The 23280-nt window shown below is 32.2% G+C and overlaps 1 protein-coding gene and 2 pseudogenes across 2 annotated transcripts in view; 1 reads left to right on the top strand and 2 right to left on the bottom strand.

The window, feature by feature from the left end:
- Positions 1–23280, bottom strand: part of LOC132915649 (cytosolic endo-beta-N-acetylglucosaminidase-like) — a 592431-nt gene that overhangs the window by 460993 nt on the left and 108158 nt on the right. The gene's annotated exons all lie outside the window — the stretch shown is intronic.
- LOC132915665 (uncharacterized) lies at positions 1620–20363 on the top strand (annotated as a pseudogene).
- LOC132915675 (putative serine protease K12H4.7) lies at positions 20321–22503 on the bottom strand (annotated as a pseudogene).

Here is a 23280-nt window from a genome sequence, read left to right on the forward strand (position 1 = left end):
TTTTTAATTATTTAATTTTTTGCGTTTGTTCCAACATTTTTTCTAATATATATAAAGCACTTTGATAACAATCTAATTTTTTTAATTTCCTGTTTTGTTTGATTGTTCAATTTATTTGATTTCCTGGAAAAAAAAGTTACACTTTTGCATTAGAAATCACTTCTTGTTACATCTGCTACAGACTGTTTAGAACCGAAAGTTAGGAAAATAAATTAAAAGGCTAAAATTAAAGTTTTAAGTTATAGTTTTGCTTATCCAAAACTTATTATCTGCGTATATAATGCTTATAGAAATTCTATAAGTTATTAGCTCTGGAAAACGTAATAGGAAATTTTATTAACGATATTTTATTTTATCTATTAATTTCTAATTATCTGTTTATCATACAATTTTATCAGTTTTACGGATTCAGCACCTTAACGCACCCGTTTATTTTAATAAAAGTATGAGAGATCGTCCGCGAAAAAATGTTTGATACATATTTTTTTTATTAATAACATGCAAAACATCTTAAAAACCAGAAGATACAAGAATAAATTTCCTTTAAATCTCATATTGTCGAATAAGGATCCAAAAATTTTAAAAACAAAATTCTCCAAGCAATCATTTATATATGTAATTATATATGTAATATGAATTATTCAGATAATTTTTCTAAATGTTAATCCACTTTCGCGTAAATTTTTGTATGTGGACGTGTATTTTTCGAATGTGCCATATTGTAGATTTTTACTGCTGTAGATAGATACTGCTCACCTGTAAAATACTTTAGTCGCAACCTGTATACAAATAAATCAGGAACAAAATAAAAATACAAGTAAAATATTTAGCAGATAATATAAATATAAATTTATATTCATAAAGTTCGAGAAAGATTTCAGAACAAATTTTCTTATTTTTATTACATTACATTTTATCTGATTCACACTAAATTCAGCAATCGTCTTCAAAAATAAGTGACATACGTGTGTAAGGACCCTAATTTCAACGCTATTTAATATACTATACAAATTAATTCAAATGATTATTAATATTAAGAATATTGTATATAATTATAAATAAATAAAAATAATTATATTATTTCATAAATACCCAATTATACTAACACATAAATAAATGAGCACATAAACATGTAAATAAATATATATTAAACAAATTCAAAGAAGCGGACACTAAACTATCGCTGCAACGATGCATCGTTAGAAACGCGATTTCTAATATCGCAGAATGACTCGAGAAATTTCTCCGGCTGGATACTTTTTTATGTAAACGAGAAATTGTCGCCATTTCGAAGACTATTACAAGGGACAAAGCGTGGAAAGCATGTAATTGGAGTTGGTGGTGGCTATGAACTCGGCGACGACTTGACCATCTGGTCACACCTGAAATGTTTTCCAGGTCGGAAGATGTAGTCCTTACCTAGCAGCGGATTATTGCAGATGATTTTATCCGTTCAAATGCAATTGCCGCGACAGGATAGCAATTTGAGACGCCAGTGAAAGCCTAGATCGATGCGAACTGCATTATACTAGATTGTTTCTGAAGTATCCTCTTCAGTAATGTAATATAACACATTTTGTTATCTTAATATCAGGGTATTCTTCTTCCGTCTTTGATCGATGGAAGCTTGTGAGTAGAATCGAGTTTATCGATAGAAATAAAGAGGGTTATTTTCTGTATATTCGTTCTTGTCGATTCTAGTCTTTTATTTGTTGTATCGTGCATTACTACAATGTAGTTGTTTCAAAACTTGAAATTTCATGAGATCATTTTCTTCCACATTTAGATAAAGGCAAATTTGTCTCGTCGGTGGAAATAATTGTTCTTCGTATTATGGAAGTTTCAATTTGAGGGCATTAGACTCTATCTAACGATTTTGCCAATTTATGATTTTAAATCACTGTAATAAAAAACTGTGTTTTAATGGAATACTAATATAGGAATACTAATATTTACAAGAAAAGGAAATCGGGCGTTTTATTTAAATTGAATTAAAATACTGATAGGATACTAATATATTAATATATAGCTATCGTCATATTTTTTGCTTCTCAAATCACTTTCTCTTTCGTTAGTAATTACAATATTCGTATTTAATTACGATTACCACACTCACAGATATTAAATTTAGGTACTTTTAATTAGCAATAATCGAGCATACAAATAAATTAATAATTTAACATTATTACCCAAGTGACTGAAAAAATACATCAATTTCTATAACAATGTTAAAAAAATTACTTAAATAACAATAAAAGTAATACATAAAATAAGTCTAAAAGTATGCAAAGTGCATTAATAAAAAAGTTCCGCTAATCTACATTTTCGAAAAAGCTGATATTTCAATGAAAAACTTGATCTTTTATATATGTCGGGTTGTAGGTAGGGGCGTATAATGAATCTTCACCAGGGTTGTTCATGGTTGTCGCACAGATATTTATTACACAAGTATGGCTGATACAAGATTGACGAGCGGACGCGGTAACTGGACGCTAATGACAATGGCCCTAGGTTCGATATAGCGAATCCACGGTCAACGGGATAACGAATATACTTTGCTTCAAAGTCTAAGTCGGACTCAACTTACTACTCGCGATACTAGGAACGCTTGGTTGACTCTTAGCTAATCAGATTGCCAGAAAAGAATGACTTTCCGTCGCGACGACGCTGCAGAGGAAAACTATGATGGGGTGTGCCTAAGGGCACGAGATCATCGGATTCGTCAAAGAAAGCCTCCACTCGGAGGGTGAGGGAAATAGGCGCTGCTGTTAATTGGTCAATTTCTATGTTGGCGGTTAGAAAAGGATGCTAGCCGCCCTAGAGAGAGAGTTCCTAGCAGGCAACGTCGTACGTGACCAAATCAGGCTTTCCCGTAACTTCCCGCAATAGGTGACAGATTTACAGGCTGATGGAACAAAGACTGTTTGTCAATCTGAAGGACTTTAGTTAACTAAGTCCTAAGATTTGTAACGGTTCCTCAGGTTATCTGAACATAAACTGTAAACGATGCATCGGCATCTGGCGATCATCTGGCCCAAAGAATGGGGTCTGTGTGTGGCGAGCTGCGGGGCTGTTGGAATGTCTTATTGTCAAGTGTCTGTACTGCCAATTCTTTAAAGGAAAGCTATGTTACTTTATATCTCTGTTAGGTGAAACGTTCATCCCGTGACCGTGGCTACGCTCGGCGACCGGTTGTCGCCTCGAGCCTAAACTCATTGTCTCAAGTTTCGAATGACTGTGTCTGGGTTATTTCGTAAATGCTACAGTATTGAGGCTTTTTCCAAATAATTCCAACGGGGGGGCCCGGTGTCCTTTCATCTCCGACATATATATACTTGATTTTATACACGTATGTATGCATTAAATCAAATATCAATAACTCACTGAAGATATTATTATACACAAATAACGGTGCTTTTAAATTGTCGAGAAATACAATTTCTGAATCACTTTCTATCACTCGAAAGATATCAAGTTCAAATTTTTCACACGTTCTCTGATTGCAGGTGATGGTATACCCGGAACAATTGTTGTTCGTGTGGGAAACAATCGGCCGGACTTGGGAACGAATCCAATTTGCAATCGTTTCACCGATCCCCTCGAAGAAGGGCAACCTCTTTTTTTACCCTGTAATCCGCCTATGCCTGGAACTTTCGTTTCCGTACACTTGGAAGCAAATACACCGGCACTAGTTCCAGTGCAACTTTCATTGTGCGAGTCCTTCGTGTACACTGATCAGGTACGATCAATTTGCTCTACCTGTTTCAAACAAATAAAATTATCCAAGTATCATAAATAGCTTTGTTGTAAGTTATATAATCTATACAATATATACAATATGCAAAAGATATACAAAAACTACGTATAATGCTTGTTATAATATTTAGCAGGTGCAACAAATCTCCACGTAAGTTCAATTTTTTAAATTGTGTTTATAAAAATATAAACTTTCACGAAACTTCCCCTTAGTTACCTTCATAAATTTTGAATCCATGAATGTGAATTATGTTTACTACAGAAGGGACTAATTAATGTGAATTTCAATTGTTAAAAATGGATAATCAAGTTTTAAAAAATATCACATTTCAAAAGACTCTTTATATATACCTTATTTATCATTTCTTATATATATTTTGATAATGTAATTCATTTTGTAGATATAATCAGTATTTTAACACTTTCTACTAATTAAAATGTACCAGGGTTATTAGAAAAACTTGAGTTTTAGGGTTTTTATACTGACTTTTACACCGATTATTCTTTTCTTATGTGTATATTCTTCTTTATGTAAGGTTTTTCCTTTTTATAATTTAAAGAAACGTGATTACTTTTTTATATAGGCTCTTCCCATCGAGAGGTGTCCACAATTTAGAGATCAGCCACCAGGTTCGACAGCAACCTACAATGGAAAATGTTACATATTCTACAATCGCCAACCGATGATATTCCGAGAAGCATTGGCATTCTGTCGTGCACAAGGTGGTACTTTAGTGGATGAAAGTAATCCTGCGTTACAAGGGTTTATTTCGTGGGAACTATGGAGGAGGCACAGGTACCGAATTCATTAATTGTCCACCTCTACGCTTCGCTATCTACTTTCAACTCTTTTCTGTAACATATAACTAGTTCAATTTAATCAAAATCAGACTGATCTATCTAGTTCGTTACAATAGACAATTTATTATATCTAATACTAATAGCAACTTTCATCAAACTGTTATTTTCATATTTAATAGTTAATAAAAATGCTACAGGAAAGGTACAGATATTATTCTATACGGTAGTAATAAAATTTTAAAATAAACACTTTAGCTTCAAAACAAGTCAATTTTCCTATTGTACCATTTGTACCTTGTAATTTGAAATTACTTCTATTACTACCATGAAATAAACTAAACCTACCTTCTGACGTAAATTGTTTACAGTGGCGAGTATAAAAATAGGATAACTTGTACTCATAAATACAAATAATATTAGAGTGAAAACTTTCGTTTCTATTCTTCTTCTTTTATACAGAATTCAAAAATACATCTCTTGTAAAATATTAAATAAATTTTAATCAATATGTAGCAGTTAAATACGAGCAATAACAAATACAAATAATTAGATTAGAATCTTAGATTCTGATACATAGATAATTTAATAAATTATTATAGAAATAGTTTAAGCGAAAGGTAAATTACCATAAAGAGAGTTATTATCATAAACGAAAAAATGTTCAATGTTCATTGTGTAATAAGTGTGTTTTCAACAAGCATTTCTAAAAAGATATACCTTATCTTTATTAAGGAGTGATACTTCGAGTCAATATTGGATGGGTGCAGTAAGAGATCAAAAGGATCGTACGGTTTGGAGGTGGACAGGAAGCGGCGACGAAGTTTCTGTTTCTTTCTGGAGTCTACCTCAAGGCAGCGAAGAAGACTGCGCCCGATATGATGGTAGTAGAGGATGGCTTTGGTCTGATACTCCTTGCACAGCTCGATTAAATTTCATCTGTCAACACCGTGAGTAACAAGTATTTTCTCATTAATATCGAATTACTATCGAATGTCATCTATATAAATGTCATCTTCATTACTATAGAAATATATATATATATATACTTAATTCTTCATAGATATCTTAATACGTACATGATGACACATTGCACAAAACAATTAGAGGACCTTTTCTCATATCACTTTGTCTTTTATATTCGCTTCTTGTGTTTGTACATTGTTTTTTAATTACCATTCAAGATCAATTTTTAGAATACATCATGATATCGTACGAATAGCATGTTGATATATTAGGTTTATAGAACTTCTCCGCTTTTATTTACTTGATTGGTGCGATAATATAGTCAATCCGTTTACTTTTTTTTAGCAACGCGTAAAGAATAGAAAGATATTAAATAAAGGGTGAAAAATATTATGCGAGCCTCTCAAAAGCTAAACTGAACAACTTGGCTTATTGTTCATTTCGTAATTTCATTACACAAGTACACGATTAACGTTCAACTCTCAAGACACGAATGATTTCCTTCCATCAGTTCATTTATCGCAAAATGATGACACTAATGATAGTAAATTCTGTGATAGTAGATTTAAAAAATAATGTTTATATCATCATCAACTTGTTGTATTTTAGAATTTATGGAATTGATCAATATGGTTGCTGAAAAGCTTATGTATAAAAAATGAAGTTCTTATCTCTCTCTTCTGAAAAAGATAGATAGAAAAAGATAGAGAAAAGTAAGCAAATGTATGGAATATCATCTTGTTTTTTAAACGTTACTCATATAAAATCAGTCACATAAAATACAAGATTTTTGTAGGTATTCAATCATACATTTACACTCAATTTAAGAGCAGTCCCATATTCCTAACGTTACGAGCAATCTTCAGTATTGAACTAACATTTAAAAACGCATAAATTATATCTAATAAGAAACAGGTACTCAACTACTGGAAGCTTAACATCAGGTACAATATTTTCATGGAAAACAAACAAAGAGTATTCTTTTTATTAATTATTCTCCTTATTAATTAAGAAGCTACTTTGCTTATAAAATTTTTAAAAAATTACATACCCAAGTATCAAACTCTCGACCAATACGTTCGTCATGTGCACAATGTCCGCGCTATTTTTCTCCGTCAGAGTATCGCGAGAGAAGTTATTGGAAAAATAAACGGTGCCAAGTGAGGCAGTGAGAGAGCCTCATGACGTTTCACAGATAAGTCACCTGTCAGATTCGATTCGTACAATTTATTTATCGGATTTTTACAAATGTCTCTATTCTATATTAGATAGATACTATTCCATACTTGGTCAAACAATGTGAGACAACAAGTAAAACCAAGGAATTCTTTGTTTGCTCTTAGAACCACGAGCGTGTGGTCGACCAGAACAGCCTCCGAATTCCACGATGACGGTGACCACAACAACAGATCGGAATTCCGGAAGCGCATATGAAGTTGGCGCGACGGTGGATTACACTTGTAACGCCGGCAGCCTTCTTATAGGACCGTCGACTCGTACATGCCTCGATACTGGCTTCTACAACGAGTTTCCACCGGTGTGCAAAAGTAAGAGAGCAAGAATTAGACACAGAGGCCACTCGGTGAACCATACACGATCGTCCTATCGATGTTAAATTCAACATTCTGCTCGTTTCAGGCATCGAGTGCGGTTATCCAGCGAACATAAAACACGGAGGTTACACACTTATCAACAATACCGTTAGTTATCTCAGTCAGGTGCTTTATTCCTGCGATGAAGGATACGAGATGACTGGTAAGAATTTATCGTGGCGTTAGCCATTATTTCTCATTGATAAATGGCTATCGTTTGTGGGTAATATCGTTTGATACCTGTGTTGAAACGCTTCGCCAACGAGCATTTTGAAGGAAATTGGTAAGAATATTAGTTGGTGTTGGATCCTGATGACATCATCTTTCTGATTGTTTATTGATCCTCTCGTTGCGGCTTGATTTTGTTCCTGATTCTAGAATCGTTTAAATTGGTTTATCATTTTTAGAGATTTATGGTAGAGATTGAAATAAATCTGATTGAAGATAAGCTTTGAATGCGTGCATGATTTTAATATGAGAATTTTTATGTTGCACAACTGACAAATTCCTGTGTCAGTTGCACTGTGTAGTGTTTATTCATGAAAATGAATAAATAGTGTAATAACGTAATGCAATGAATCTTTTCCTTTTTTTCTCCCCATGTTGCGAATCATCTACACAAGCGTTTCATGCGACCGTAAGCGATAAAAGTAAAAAGAAAATCATGGAGTACATTCAGTTTAAGCAGATATAAATATAAATATGTACGCATGTACATTTTCCAAGATACTCATCGATACATTATAATAATATATTATGATCAGATTTTTATACTTTCTCTCTAAGATTTCTAATTTGAGATTAAAACAAAATATTTTCGATTTTTATGAGACATTAAATGCTACAATATTTATTAATGAAACACCGATATAGTAGTAATAAAGCCAAAATGTTGTATAAAACAATTTTATAAAACGGTTTTATAAAAAATAATATAGAAGGATATGTATAACTTATATAAATAGACTTTTCATTTTTAGTTTAACGCTACATAGACATTGTTTACAGCTTATTAATAAATTATAATGGATTAGTAATTTGCAGAAGAAACAATTTGTTCCGATTACAGGTCGTGCAAGACTGACATGCGATATCGATGAGCGCTAGAACGGACCGCCACCACGTTGCGAGCCAATTCTGTGCGATCCTCCTGCTCCTGTTCCACATAGTTATATTCAAATCGATGAAGTCGACGAGACCGAGACAGTACCATCGAAAACGAACTTCAGTCGAAGTCTTCTCGTAGGCAGTATCGTTACATACACTTGCGAGAAGGGTTATAGACTTTCTGGCTTCCGACAAATATTATGCTTGCCTACTGGCTTATATGATCATGTCGCACCCACTTGTACGGGTATGTGATTTAATTATTTTTATGGAATAAATACAAATTTAATTATTTCTTTAGAAAGAGAAGCAAGTCATTTTTCGTGATAGTGTTTGCAATCTTCAAATACGAGGATAATTTAATTTCATAATTAATTATTGAATCTTTATTAATGTAAATGATATAATATGAGAATATTCAAAGGTTGTTTTTCAATCCAATTCATGAGATATTTATTTTATACTTGGAACTTAAATTCATTTATGCATATAACTGTTATGCGCGTAGCAACTCAAAGAATTAATAAGTAATTCATAATTGTTTTAATATATACATATATAAATTTCAAAATGAATTCTGATTTACAACAGTATTGTTTTCAACCAAATTCTACTTAACTATTGTGTACCTTCTGTACCTGACTGTTATATGTGTGTGTCCGTGCGTGTGTGTGTATAAAAATAGTATAATACATATACTATTAATATAATATAAATGCTTATATATTAAAATATTATTTTAAACTAAATCACATATAATACGTATGAAATCTGTATTATAATATATCTGCAATAACTGTAGTTGAAATAATTGCAATAATTAATTTCAGTAATTTCAATAACGATATATGTAGATTATCATTTACATTTAATTTTTTGTTGAAATCGCAAACAATAATCTTTTGTCGTATTGACCTCTTAAGGACTCTTGACCTCTTACTCTACAAAATTCAATCAAAAATGTACTCAATTTTTTCGTTATCAATTTAAAACTATATTAATACGCTAATATATCATAATTAGAATTACAAAAAGGCTCTTTTCACTTAAACCAATACAGGAGGTCTAAGATAACTTGGGATAAAAGAAATTTTACATATGATTGGAAACTGGGAATCTATATATTCCTAAGGGATTATGTGAATACATAATAATAATAATCATTAAATTTTCTTTAACAGAACCTATGTGAATGATTACAGGGTGCGCCGTTAGAATCCGGACAAAAGAAGTTTTGTGCAGAAAGTTGTTTATTTAAGTCAATACACAAAAACACATGAAAATGTTGTTATATCTCATTTAAAGGGTCCTTGCTGAGAACTTTTATTCTATGTAACCACCCTCTGCCTCTATGACCTGCTCTATTCTTGCTCTAAAGCGCGAGCACGCTGACTTCAACTGGTCGCGTTTAATTGTCGCGAATTCTGACTCGATAGCAGCTCGTAGGGAGTTGACGTTGGGGTGCCTGCATTTATTAGTTTGTCTCTCGATAACGCCCCACACGTAATAGTCCAATGGGTTTAGGTCGGGACTGTTAGGAGGCCAGAAATCTTTCGACCAAAACATGTCCACATTGTCAGAGAGCCAATTTTGAACAAGATGACTTGTGTGAGCAGGTGCGCCATCTTGTTGAAATAAATACGGCCTTCCAGAAGCCGTAATTTCCATCCACGGCTTTATTACTGTCTTCAGGACCTCCAAATAAACCTCCTTTGTGATTCTTTCGCCTTTTTGGAAGAAGTGCGGAGGCATGACGTCGCCCTCACTTGAGACAACGCTCAAAACGTGAACACTTGCTGGAAATTTGGTTTTGCCCACAACAAAATTAAATTACCGTCGATCTTGGGTAGCTAAAGAATTTTATAATTTCGACCGGCGTTCTCCCGGCGCGAAGACTTTCTATAATCGCCGCTCTTCTATCGTATTCCGGGTTTTGCTTAACGAGTTCTGTCATTTTGAGGTTATAGAAGACTTATTGACATATTTAACTAACTTCAGAGTCAATCAGCACAAACATCTGAATTCTAATATGGTGGGAACTACAAATTGAATTCTGTCCGAATTCTAACGGCGCACCCTGTAGAATTACAAGAGAATCAACGTCTCCAAAATTCCTTTATTACAGAAGAACCACGTACCACCGTGACTGTGTCTTCCCGAACAACCGTGCGACCAACGACCAGCAGAACCCGACACACATTCCTACCACCTCGAGTTCGAACCACAACAATCTCGACGACCACAACCACAACCACCTCTGTGCCACCACGAAGAGTGGCTAGCACCGCCGAATTACCCGCGACGGTTCGGGAAACCATAGCAAGGAAACCAAATATTGGTCTTCAGAGACCAGCACCGCCTCCGTCGCCACCTTTGAACGACGACACCAACGATCATCCTCAGGACAATGAAATTTCTGGCAGTGGAGTGGACAATGCTCAGGCTGGCATTGGAACTGGTGTTCCTGAACCTTCTGCACCTTTCAGGGTGGACAACGCCGACCAGTCGAGTAACACTCATCAAGCAAAATTAAATCTAGGCGCGGTGATCGCCTTGGGTGTCTTCGGTGGTTTCGTATTCCTTGCTGCTGTAATCACCACCGTTGTAATACTCATACGCAGGTAAAAGCAAATCACTCACCTAAATCCGCGAATCGCGTGTAGAATGATGGCATTATCGAGTTGTTGTCGGTTCTTTTGATTTCTGTGATTTGGTTGCACCAAAAGTAACGCCTGTTTTGTGATGTCAGATTATATTCATCTTTGTTTTTATTTGTTTGTTACGTTTTGCTCGTTTTCTAGCGCGTTGTTTATTCGTTTCTCATTCGTTGCTGGGAGCAATTTGAGGATTATTTTATTATGAGTAAGGATAATTAATTAAATTAATTAAATAATATTTTTCATATATTTCATAGGTAATTTCAATTCTATATTTTGAAACGAAATAATTTGCGTGTGTTTAAATGGAAATATGAATGTTTGATAGAGATTAACATTCAATTTCTAATCGTTGAATTTCAAAATTAGGAAAGAAATTTAAATATTTTTCATTGCATTAATTGGAAAATTAAATGGAAAAAAAAAGAACTTGATTTGAAACTTTTACTGATACTGATACTGAAAAAGTTTATTTCGTGGCAAAATACATTTGTTTTAATCTTTGGGATTTGTTTAATTTCGTTCAATTTCTAATATCTCTACTTTAAATTAAACTTCCTAAAATTAGAAATATCCTGATATTTTCACATACTATCAGTTATGGGAATTAAACAAATTTCGTATCACTTCAAATGAATAGAAATCTTAAGATATAAATGGTGGAAGCTAATAAAATTACTCTTATACATATACTACTTCCTTTTATCGTATTACTCTATTAGAAGGAGGAAATTTCTTACTAATTCTCTAATGGCTCGATGACAACCTACTTATTTAAAAGACTGGTTTTCTCGTCCTTACCATTGACTGACTATCAATTACCGTAAATATTCAAATATACGTAGCGTAGATGCATGTTACATTGTTCCCATTTTGACTTTTAGATTCTTGTGTCATGAAACATGTTATATTGGTAATCATCTGATTCTCTTGTTATCTGCAATTTAAAAATTGTATTGCCTTCGACTTCTCTAACAGGCATTATTTCTTGGACAGACTATGCATAACTATAGCTTCTATATACATACAATACATTCGCTCTTTGACCCTACGTGTATATATTGTATCGCTTACTCTACATTTGTTTAAACTTTCTTTATTCTTTCATCTGTCTTCTTGCCTATTTTCTTCTTATCTAAACTCGCGTTTCGTAGCTCCCTCGAAATATTGTAATTTGTAATTCATTCCGGGTGTTGTAATTAGTGTAACAAAGAGTTGTTACGTAAACAGTCTTTGCAGAAGAAAACGTGTAAGAATCAATAACCTCCGAGCCCTCTTAATTTCGATTATATTTTTGTTTTTAATATTGTCGACTGGTAATATTATAAATGTTGTTTCTATGCAGCATGCTGTAAAACATTACATTTTAAGTGAAAAAATACAACGTTACTAGACCAAGATATCTTCTGGAAAATTTCCATCTATATCTAAAATACGCTTTTACGATGTGCATTGTGAATTATTTTGGATGCAGATTAAAAGTTTACAACGAACTACGCTCCAGGTTTTGGTTGATAAAAGAAATATTGTAGAATCTTTGTTATTCGAAAGATTGGAAATTTTTGAATTCATGGAAACGCAATATATTTGTTCTCTTAGTTTCATACATTTTAGAAACATAGGAATCGCAATTTCTTTTTGAATGCGGTTTTAATCCAAACGTTAGTTTTTATAGACATTGAAATCATTGAAATTTCGAATCTGCATAACATTATAATATAGAACATTATATTACCATTGAATTCGTGTAAAGTAATCTGGTTTTGAAAAAAAAAGGAAAGAAAAAGAGCAAAAAATGCGTTATAAAAAAATTACGTACCTTATAGAATGATTTAACACGAATTCTTAACAGAAATTCAAATGAGAGGTTCTATTGCATCTTTTATCAAAACATGAATTATTTTGTTTGATTAAAAAATTGACATAAGACGTACATATGATTTTTGCGTTAGAAAATGTAGAACAAGATTTTTGTAAATTTTTGTTATAAGAGAATACAATTATAAGAAACGGCAAAATGATCGACCCTTTCGAAGGTGATTAACACTTTCTAAATTGAAAGTCCATGTTTGTTAATCAAACCATACATGTTCCTAATTATATTCATTACAATTCTTTAAAATTGATATTACTAACATGATCTATTCTTTTCAAAAAGCATAATAATTTAAAAAGTTCTCTGCATCTTTCATTACGTCGAAGATAATTTATTAATGAGATTGCGTACGATATTCTTTTTTTCTCAAGAGAACAAATTATTGTAGATTATTTTCCGTGACGAAAGGGTTAGAAATTTAAAATTAGACAAACTTGTCTACATGGGACATTCAAACTAATCCTTTCATTGCTGTTAATTACCTATTTACCTACACGATATACGTACGTTGAGGGGTGGCGGTAGTGGTGGCCTTGGAAGGGGTGACACCGGGATGCCCTCGCGTTGGTATACGCTACTGGCGCTGCCCTTCCCCGACCAGCACCTGGGGCGCCAAGACTTGACGGCTCGCCGCGGCACCGATCATCCTTATTCCTTCGGCCTCTCGGCGGCCCATCGCGCTGGATACTTTTCCAACCCTGTCCTTTAAGATTATCAAACAATTACTTCCTATATAGTCCATATATATACATATATAGTTCACCATTATCGCCTTCACCCTTCACGCAACCACCGCCCACCACTACATCAACCATCACCACGTACCACTACAACCGCCATGCGCCACCCTCGCGAGTGATTACTAGTCAAGGTAAACGAGCAACGTTTATAATGAGCACCCATATATAGCGATAGCTCGTTCACCACCGCTCACCACGATTACCACGTATTTTTAAAGCTTCTCTTCTTCCGGACGCACACAGGTCAATGCAGCGTTCACGCACTTTCTTCCCCCCAAGTAGCTTCATCTATGTGTACTGTTCTCTTAGCACATCGTTTAAATAGGATTGGGCACTATCCTTAATGAAAGAGATTCGATTTAAGGGAAGAATATACGTATAGTGAGAAGTTTAGAGTTTGATGGGATGAAGTGTTCTATGAAAAAATTTGCTCAGTTTCTGAAAATTATTTGTCTCTGAATTAAGATAACTTGCCCATCGATTAATAATGGTTCGTGATTTAAATAAATAAAGGAAAAGTAATTGCTAGATAGCTTAATAAGACGAAGTAATCGCAAATAAACGAGTAATTAGCGGAAGAAATATAATAATATTTTGTTGACTGTTAAACATAACTCAATTCGCATGAAAAGTTGTTCTAAACTGATATTCGCACTGATTTTTTATTAACTCTTTAACGTTCAAATCTTGTTGTCGAGGGACGTTATACACCATCGCTCAAAAGTCATAAAACAGTTATTATATTAGCTCAAAATTGGAAAAAATTAAATATATAATAAAGACATCAAGAAATAGTATTTGTACAGTGAAGAAATTATACACTACTAATATACATAATGATTTTATTAAAACAGGCTTGTAATTGAAAATTCATGATCTATAACAAATACCAACATTTTATTAAAAATACGAGATGTCCTAACACTTTTGAACAAGGGCGTTCAAGAGATAGTTTCGATTCGATAATATTAATGTTTAAATCAAATAAACCGGCACGTGATCAACCTATTGACTCCATTCGTCAATTATACGGACTTGAGCAAATTGGATGTTTCTACTTGCTTGCTGGTTTATGTTATAGGTTTGCACAAACTAGATATTTCCACTATATGTCAATTTATGCAATATAGAAATATATATCTTTTGTTTCCTTTTTTGTTTTTAATTTAATTTTAAATAGAATTTGTCGTTACATTTAAGTTAGATTATATATTTTGTTAGTGTATTAATACCTAATTCTAAGGTTTTAACTTTTCAACTTGAAATGTCGCTGTACTTCCATATTTTATTTCCCACTATGTTCCCTCTGTTCAATACATGTGAATTGTTTCAACAATTTAGTACTAATGCACATATTCAACTGTTTTCGAACTTTCATTTAATTATTTGTATTTCGATATTTCATTGGTCGTAATAATACTTCCTGTTGTTATATTTGATATAACTCTTCTATTACTTCGGGTTAAAAACGTGGAGCATCGTTAAATTGTCAGATAACTTTAATTAACTGATATTTATAGGCTTAAATAATAAGAAATAATAGCATGATATAATTATGACTGAATACGATAAAACTGAATGTATAAAATTCCAGCGACATTCAAAATTACCATACCCATTGAGACTGAATAACCTTTTTAAAATTGGACCAAATGATTTGGATTTTTTTTAGAAATTAGGAAGATTATTTTACTAGATCAAGTATAAAAAAATTTTTTGAAAAAACTACAACTGGTCGGAATCGCCAAGAAAGAAAGTAAACATTATATTTTCCGCAACTTCTTTGTCTGAGCTTGTAATGAAAATTGAAACGATACATTTTAGACATTTATATCAGTTACATACATGCTGAAAATTTCATCGAAATCGGTTAACGTTGCTATGAGCTGCAAACGTTTAAAGATGGTGAAAAATGGCCTGAAATTTACGTCTTTCGGTGCCTGTCGCTTGTTTTCGCGTCAACCAATTTTAATAAAATTTTCGGCATATATGTACATGTATAACTGATAGAAATGTTCGAAATGTTGTTTAAAGTTTCATTACAATTCCAAGAAAAAATTTTGGGAAATGCGATCCTTACTGTTTTTCTTGACGATTCCAACCAATTGCAATTTTTTTAGAACTTTTTTTATACGTCATCTAGTAAACCAATCCTCCTAACTTATCAAAAATATTCAAACCGTGCGGTCCTATTTTTAAGCAGTTATTCAGTTTTAAAGAGTGTTACAACAATTTTGGAAGTTACTGTAAATATAGAACTTGGTTGTACAATAAGCTATGCTGAAGGAAAAATGCGATGATTACTAGAAAATGGCTCACTATATATAGTAAAATAATTTTAATAAAAATCACAAGAGATTTAAATTATAATAAACTCCTAATATATCTATATCTAACTATTTGGTGCTCCTTCCATCTTCAAATTGGTGATGGTATTGCTAATGATTTCACTACAAATTGCTTCAATTACACTTCGCTAAATTATGTTTCCCAAACAAACATACGTAATACAAAATGAAACAATCGATTTGGCTTCAGTTTCTCAACTTAAGTGTTATAATAAAAACCAGAAATATTTGAATAAGAATTTTCTATAAGGAACAATCTAAATATCTGAAAGCCAAATCGATAATACAACAAACCGCATATATATCTTGCTTACTGTATATATATGTTCCTAAGAAGAAAGAAGGAAGATCATAAATTATTAATTAGAAATACACTATGGGTCTAAAACGAATGAAATCAGCGAGATTCTAAATTCAAAATAAAAATAATGTTAATTCGTCCTTTCGCGGGGAGACGCGTCTCCGTTAGGCGCGTCAACGGGAGTCGTAAATTCCCGTTACGATCTACGAATCGACACCGCGAGCAGGGCAATCCCCTGATTTCAGTTACGATAATAGGGGTGGTTATATTGAAATAACTGTAGTCTCCAGTTATATATTTTTATTTATTTCGCACTTTTCACAACACTTGGAACGTATATAGAAATATGTTGAAATTGATACCGGTTAACGCGATGAATCCCGATATCGTGTGAAACTATTAGACTAGCTTGCCGAATGAGTGCAAGAACCGTCCGAAGTATGTTGACGCCAAGAATCGACTGTCTCGTTGGCGTGAATTGAAGTTACTGCCTCGGTGGCTAGAATTGTACTTGACTGACTCATCTCATGCCATTTAGGGGGAAAGATCGGTTTGGGTGTGCCCTTACCGAACCAAGGACCCGAATTCGTAGTTCACACGATCCGCGATGCCCATTGGTTATAGCCGAAGTTAATAAACATAATGCGAGGAGAAAGTCTCCTGCATATTTGGCTCATGGGTGGCCTTGGTCTTGCGGGACACATCTGCTTTCCCCGTAATTAGCAAGAGAGTGCAATAAACCTAATGACTGTTCAAATGACCATCCATAAACCGAATAATATTTGTATGAATCGAAATTAAGTTGAAAAGATTCGGTTTATGGTGGTTCCTTAGGTTACTGCAGGTCAATTTGACGAGAGATAGGCGTCGGCGGTCAGACCGAAAGGTACGTCGCACTGACCGTCTAGCCCGCCGTAACAAATAACAAAATTACATCGAAGCATTTATTTTCGAAAAAATGTATATGTGTTACTTTTCAAGTACATATATATTTGCTTCATTCCCAGCTATACAGGAATAAATAATCGACAAGAGACTATTTTACGTATAAAAATGTAAAATAGAAATTTTTCGTTTGAAGCTTCCTTTTGAAGAAAATAAAGTTTGATCCTATTCGGTCAACAAATCGCATATTCAACAAACTTTCAAATTTTATTTTCTTGAAAATTAAACTCTAAGCGAATAAATCTTATTCTATATTTTCGGGTCGAAAAAATTTAATTTATTTTCGTATGTAGAATAACATCCTGTCAATTCCTTACTCCTACCCAGTCGAAAATCAATCAAATACATGAATACCTATGTGATAAGTTTCCAAACACGATTTTCTATAAAATGAAATCTTCGACGCAATTTTATCTTTTTATTTTCGTGTTATTTTGAACTAGAGAATCTCTCCTGACTTCATTTATGCTATAAATTTAGATCCAAGGTGTATAAATTAAACACAACAATAATATTGTATTGTTTTCAAGTTAGAAAAATAAAACAGTAATATAAAATATTACTTGGCCCCTCTTGCACAATACAACTAATGTTATTAGTGAAATTTTACATATTACAAATTATAAGTTACCTTCTATACATTAGTTTTCTAGAAAACTACTTCTGTACATCAATTTAACAAATTACCATTCAATAGTCTTATTCGACTAATGTTCTATATAAAATAGAAAAATTGTACAACTTATCATTTTGTCAACCTACAGATATTACCAGTAAATCATTATGCATAAAGGTCTCGAAGTTGAAATAATAATAAATATTTGTTAAACTATTCACACAGAAATCGCGGTAGAAGCAGCAAGCATTACCGACACCGTGCATCTCCAGATTGCAATACCGTGGCCAGCTTTGGAAGCAGTTCCTCTAAGAGTCGAGGAGGACTGAATCGATATTACCGTCAAGCTTGGGAAAATCTGCATGAGACGGCCGGTCATAAGACCAATCATCCTCCTCTTCGTCGCAAGGAGACCCTGGATGAACCAGGATACCGAGAAAATTACCGTGGCAACAACACCGAGAGAGATGGTTCAGAATTAGTTGTGAGCGATGTAGCCACGTACCCGTCTAACAAGCACGCCAGCATTTCTGACAAGAAACGCCATCATCATCATCATCATCATCACCACGGTAACTCTACGCCCGAGTGGAGGCAGTCTCAGTCTCATCACAGATACTAAACATAAAATCGGTTACCTAGAACCGCTTATTTTTTTGAGATTTTCGGTGAATCGATTATTGTGACGAGTCGCGATTAGATCACGAGCAAGTTGTATTTTTTATGCTGTATGCATATTTTATAAATGGTGACGCACTGGAAGATGGTGACTTTATGTTAGGAAATACGTACAAAATGTAAGGTAAATTTCTTTCAATATAGAGTTTTAATTTCAGCAAATGTATTTTTGATTATTTGTTGAATGTGAAAGATATAATTAATTGAATGTTTATTTGGTAATATTTGGATTTAAAAATATTTGTACAGACAAATTTGTTTACATAAGTGAAATACTTCTTGTGTATGTGTATTTTTATATATAAGAACATCTCTTTTTTATTTCTTCAATACAGTAGTATGTGAATTTTATATATTGATCTGATTCTTTAAGAAAAAAATTGATGAATTCATACATTGCTTTAATTTCAATTTTAATTTCTAAATAACTTTATTTTTTATAGAAAAGCACATCTATCTCAAAATCTTTTGAGGTGGATCGTTGACATTTTCTATAATATTCTAGATCTAAATTACACATATACATTTTGAAACATGTATAAAATCTTGTGTTTAAAATTCAACTAACTGTTTCTAGTAATTCAGCTAATTCTAAGTTAGAATATCAAAAATGTATATTGTTTTCCATTTACAATTCAAAGTTTACTTAGAAGAATGTATATTTAACATGAATTATAAATCTTTGTCCCAAATTTTTTCAAGAAATATGTATATGTATATCTAATATTCTTAGAACAATATTTTGTAGTCATTTGACGAAGAAATTAGTAAAATAAAATATTACCAAATGCATATATATCATAACAAACGTTTGACAAATATTTAAAATCATTTTTTTTAGAAATAAAGTTTCATGTGGATAAATTTTCTTATATTTCATCTTCTTTTTAGCATTAAATCACCATCCATCCATGTATTCTGCTATATCATTTATGAAATAATTTGTAACTCCATTTAAAATGGAAACTTAAAAGAACATGGTGAACAATTCAAACGTTGCGTAGGAGAATTTTTAAGCGTGATTCATAGATAGAAAAACTAATTCATCCTACATTTATTGTTCTGTTATACAGTAAATTATTTTCGACTACCTTGTTACGTAATGTAAATACCGTATACTGCAGTAGCGTAAGTCAAAGATGAAAGTTGTGAATGTAGGAGGATCACGAGTTGATCGAAGGATATGCCAAAAAAATGAGAAAGTAATATATGTATATGTATAATTACTGATCAAACGAATTCTAATAATTTTTAAACGAATTCGATACAAACTATTATAAGAATGTTCGATTATAATAGGATTGACAATATTTTATGAAAATCATACGCATACTCGGTTGATCAATATCTGTAATGGGCACCTTGGCCTCGCCTTAAAGGAATCGAACAAACTCATAACGAAACGATATTCGAAGATGGTACCGTTAAGGAAAGGCCGACGCTATACATATCAGAATCAAAATTCATTTAGTTATGGTGCTCATTTTAAGACACTTTGCACTTATTCAAATTCATGTCGGATCTGTTTTTGCAGATTTTAAAACACCTTAATAAATTATTTGTGTTTAGTATTATTTTAACCAGTTGAACATCTTTTCTCATGCTTGTCAAGAATAAAACATATATAATTAATAGATATGTATTTATTCATTGACTGACGTAAGATATTCGTAGTAAGTTTGTACATGTATTTATTTAATACTTCAGTAATCTACAAAAAATTGTAATAGTGCCATTATGGGCAAACTTGTTTAATTGTATCTATACATGCATTCTAGTTGTTTAAACATAAACACAGAATGGTGAACACTCGTGTATCTTCAGTAACTTGTTATGTACGTACATAGTTAGTTTTAGTCTTAGTTATGCACGAATTGTTTCAACTAAAAATATTTATGTATCATAATTGTTTCACAGAAGTTCATAAAGGAAAATACAAATTGTTCAAAAAGTTAATAAGATAAATTTAATTCTTTTAATACATCATTTTTGTTTAAAAAAATAAAAAACTACTTATCATAAAGTAGTTAAATGTAGCACACACAGCGTTAAAAATATCATATTTAATTATGCAGCCATTCATCTATTAAATGTCCAACCTCAACTCTGGCAGCTTTCAACTGAAGTGGATCATTTTTGGAAGGAGGATACATGTTGGCACAATGAGCAGTACCTATGGTCATAATAATAAATAAATTTTTTGTATTACACGAAAAATGAAAAATTTCAATTAATATGTACACACCATCAATATAAATGACAGGTATTTGCGGATTTGCTGATTTTGTAATTCCCAAAACATGCCAAGGATCAATTGATCCATGTACAAATACTACATTTGTAGTCTTTAAATCTAATCCTCCATACAGAATATTTGTTCTATTCACTGCCGAATTCAGCAAATGAATATTGTACCTGTTAGAATACGGAAATGTTATAATTTTATAGCTAATGATTTATCATAATTGAGAAATGTATTTATCGTAATTTTAAATAAACCTTGGGCCAAATATATCAATGCATTGTTGCACAAAGAAATCTACTGGGAAAGTTTCACTAAATAATTTTGGGCGTGCTGTCGAAGTTTGAAAGAATCCAAATTCTGTACACGTTTGGTACGTCCATTGACGTCCTACAAGAAATATATTTTAAAATACAATAAATAAAAATTAAAACAGCAATAGTATAAGTAAAAAAATACATTACCCCCTTCTGCTTCTTCGCTAGCCCATGTTATGTTCCGAAGTTTATGAATCATTTTATTATACATATAATCCAAACACTTTTTTTCTGATGCCTGTAATATTTTAGTGCTCAAAATTGCAAGTCTGTCAATAGCAATACCCAATGTTTCGTTCGTTAATATGTCGCAGGCACTATCGATAGTTAAATTAGCCATTGCGGAATTATTACGATTGTCTTTATTGTACTGTACAATACCAGCAAAGATGCTTGCTATTGTTTCATACAAATTCGAAATATCATTACGTTTGGTATGTTCGTTGATTGGATCACATAAACTATAAGTAAAAATAATTTTTCAATAATGATATATTTGATTTGTAAATGAAGAATTTTACTTTTACTTACATAAATTTTTTAGCTATTCCTTGTTGACCGATAGGACGATGTAACATTATATGAAATTGTTTGTTTGCTTCTAGTATTGCATTTACACATGCTTCAGAATATTCTTTGAGGGCATTTTCAACAACAACAAAGTATTCTATAAAGTATAATTATTAATATAAAACACTTCTGTTTTAAATAAAATATTTTTTATATTTAAGTGTATCTTATATTTACCCTGAAAATCAATTTCTGCTAATAAAGGACCACTAGCAGAAACAGCCCCGTGTACTAAATGAGGATATTTATTACGCAACCAAGCAGCTAATGATCCAGCATATGATCCTCCAAATGCAATCCATTTAGTACCAGCTGGTAACTTGTAATTAATATTCATGAATTCTATAAAGTAAGCCAAATCTGCAAGTGCCTGTTGCGATGAAAGATACATTAAATTTTTCACGCCGAGATCCCTGCAGATAACAAAAACGTAACATTATAACTTAAAATGTATCAATTATATATTTTATAAACAATGTTACATACGAAGTAGGATGACTTTGTCCATAAAAGCGGTGTTCCACTTGAAAACATAGCGCCCCAAATTGCTTAGCATATTCGATCCATTGACCTTCTGCCATCCATTTAGCATTTGCTGCAGCTTCACCACTTATCATCAAAAATACTGGACCACCTTTCTTATAGTGCTCTCCAACCTAACCCCAACCTAACGTTTACGAAATATCTCTGAAAAAATAATAAAAAGATTTATATTATAAAATAAAAATTAAGAAATATTTAATATATTCTTATTACCTGTTGCCAAACACGCGCATCAGTTGGATCAAAGTGATCTAGAAACTGTGTAAACCATTCAGCACTTGGAAGTTCATGATCTTCAGATAAAATTGGAGCACCTAGATTACCATATTTGCTTCGACCCCTCATAAAAGTCTCCCATGATATACTATTATTTATAAAATTAACGAAGAATAATAATAGTAGTAAACGGTTCATAGTATCCTAGGTTTGGATAAACTATAAAATATGCATTCTGAAAAAATAAAAACTAAATTTATTATTTATATTACACATAAAAAATTAATATATTACGAATATTATTTTATCAATTTTATTCTCTAATAAATTAAAACATAACGATAACATAGTTAATACTACCTTTTTAAAATACAAGTTGTCTTACATTTATTATTTACAGAAATGATATTTTTAAAATTAGTTCTTATAATATAGGCACTAATATTATTCTTGTACAAATTTACACGTGTTTCTTATATATGAGTACTACAATTTATTAACTTGAAACCATGCTTGGAACAAAATTCCAATCTCTCCAACATGATAAAACTAAAAGAATATAAATATAAAAAGCAGAGGAATGTACTTACAAATTTTATAGTAATGATAAGTTGTTCTTTCCTGTTTAGAGCTTCTTTTTCTTTATAGTACTTATTGAATAATTTACTTAGTTCGTTTTAATATATACAATATTTAGAGAAAACATTATAATTTGTAACCTTGATGTAATGAACAATTTTGCTGCTTTGCAAAGGCACTATATGTGTATTGTTAACTTGACTTGTAGCAGCTTGTAGTACGTGCAGTCTAATATATATATATATATATTATATGTATAGCTGATATAGTATGTGCATTTTTTGTATAGCGCCCCCTATAAAACGGTTTATTACAATAAATATATATATATGTATATCATATACACGAGTATAAGTTAGCAAATAAAAGTGCATAAATCATTTTACGAAAATAGTTCGTGAAAAAAAGACAGATACAAAAGTTCCAGATAACA

The sequence above is a fragment of the Bombus pascuorum genome, unplaced genomic scaffold, assembly GCF_905332965.1.
Source record: "Bombus pascuorum unplaced genomic scaffold, iyBomPasc1.1, whole genome shotgun sequence".
Lineage (NCBI taxonomy): Eukaryota > Metazoa > Arthropoda > Insecta > Hymenoptera > Apidae > Bombus > Bombus pascuorum.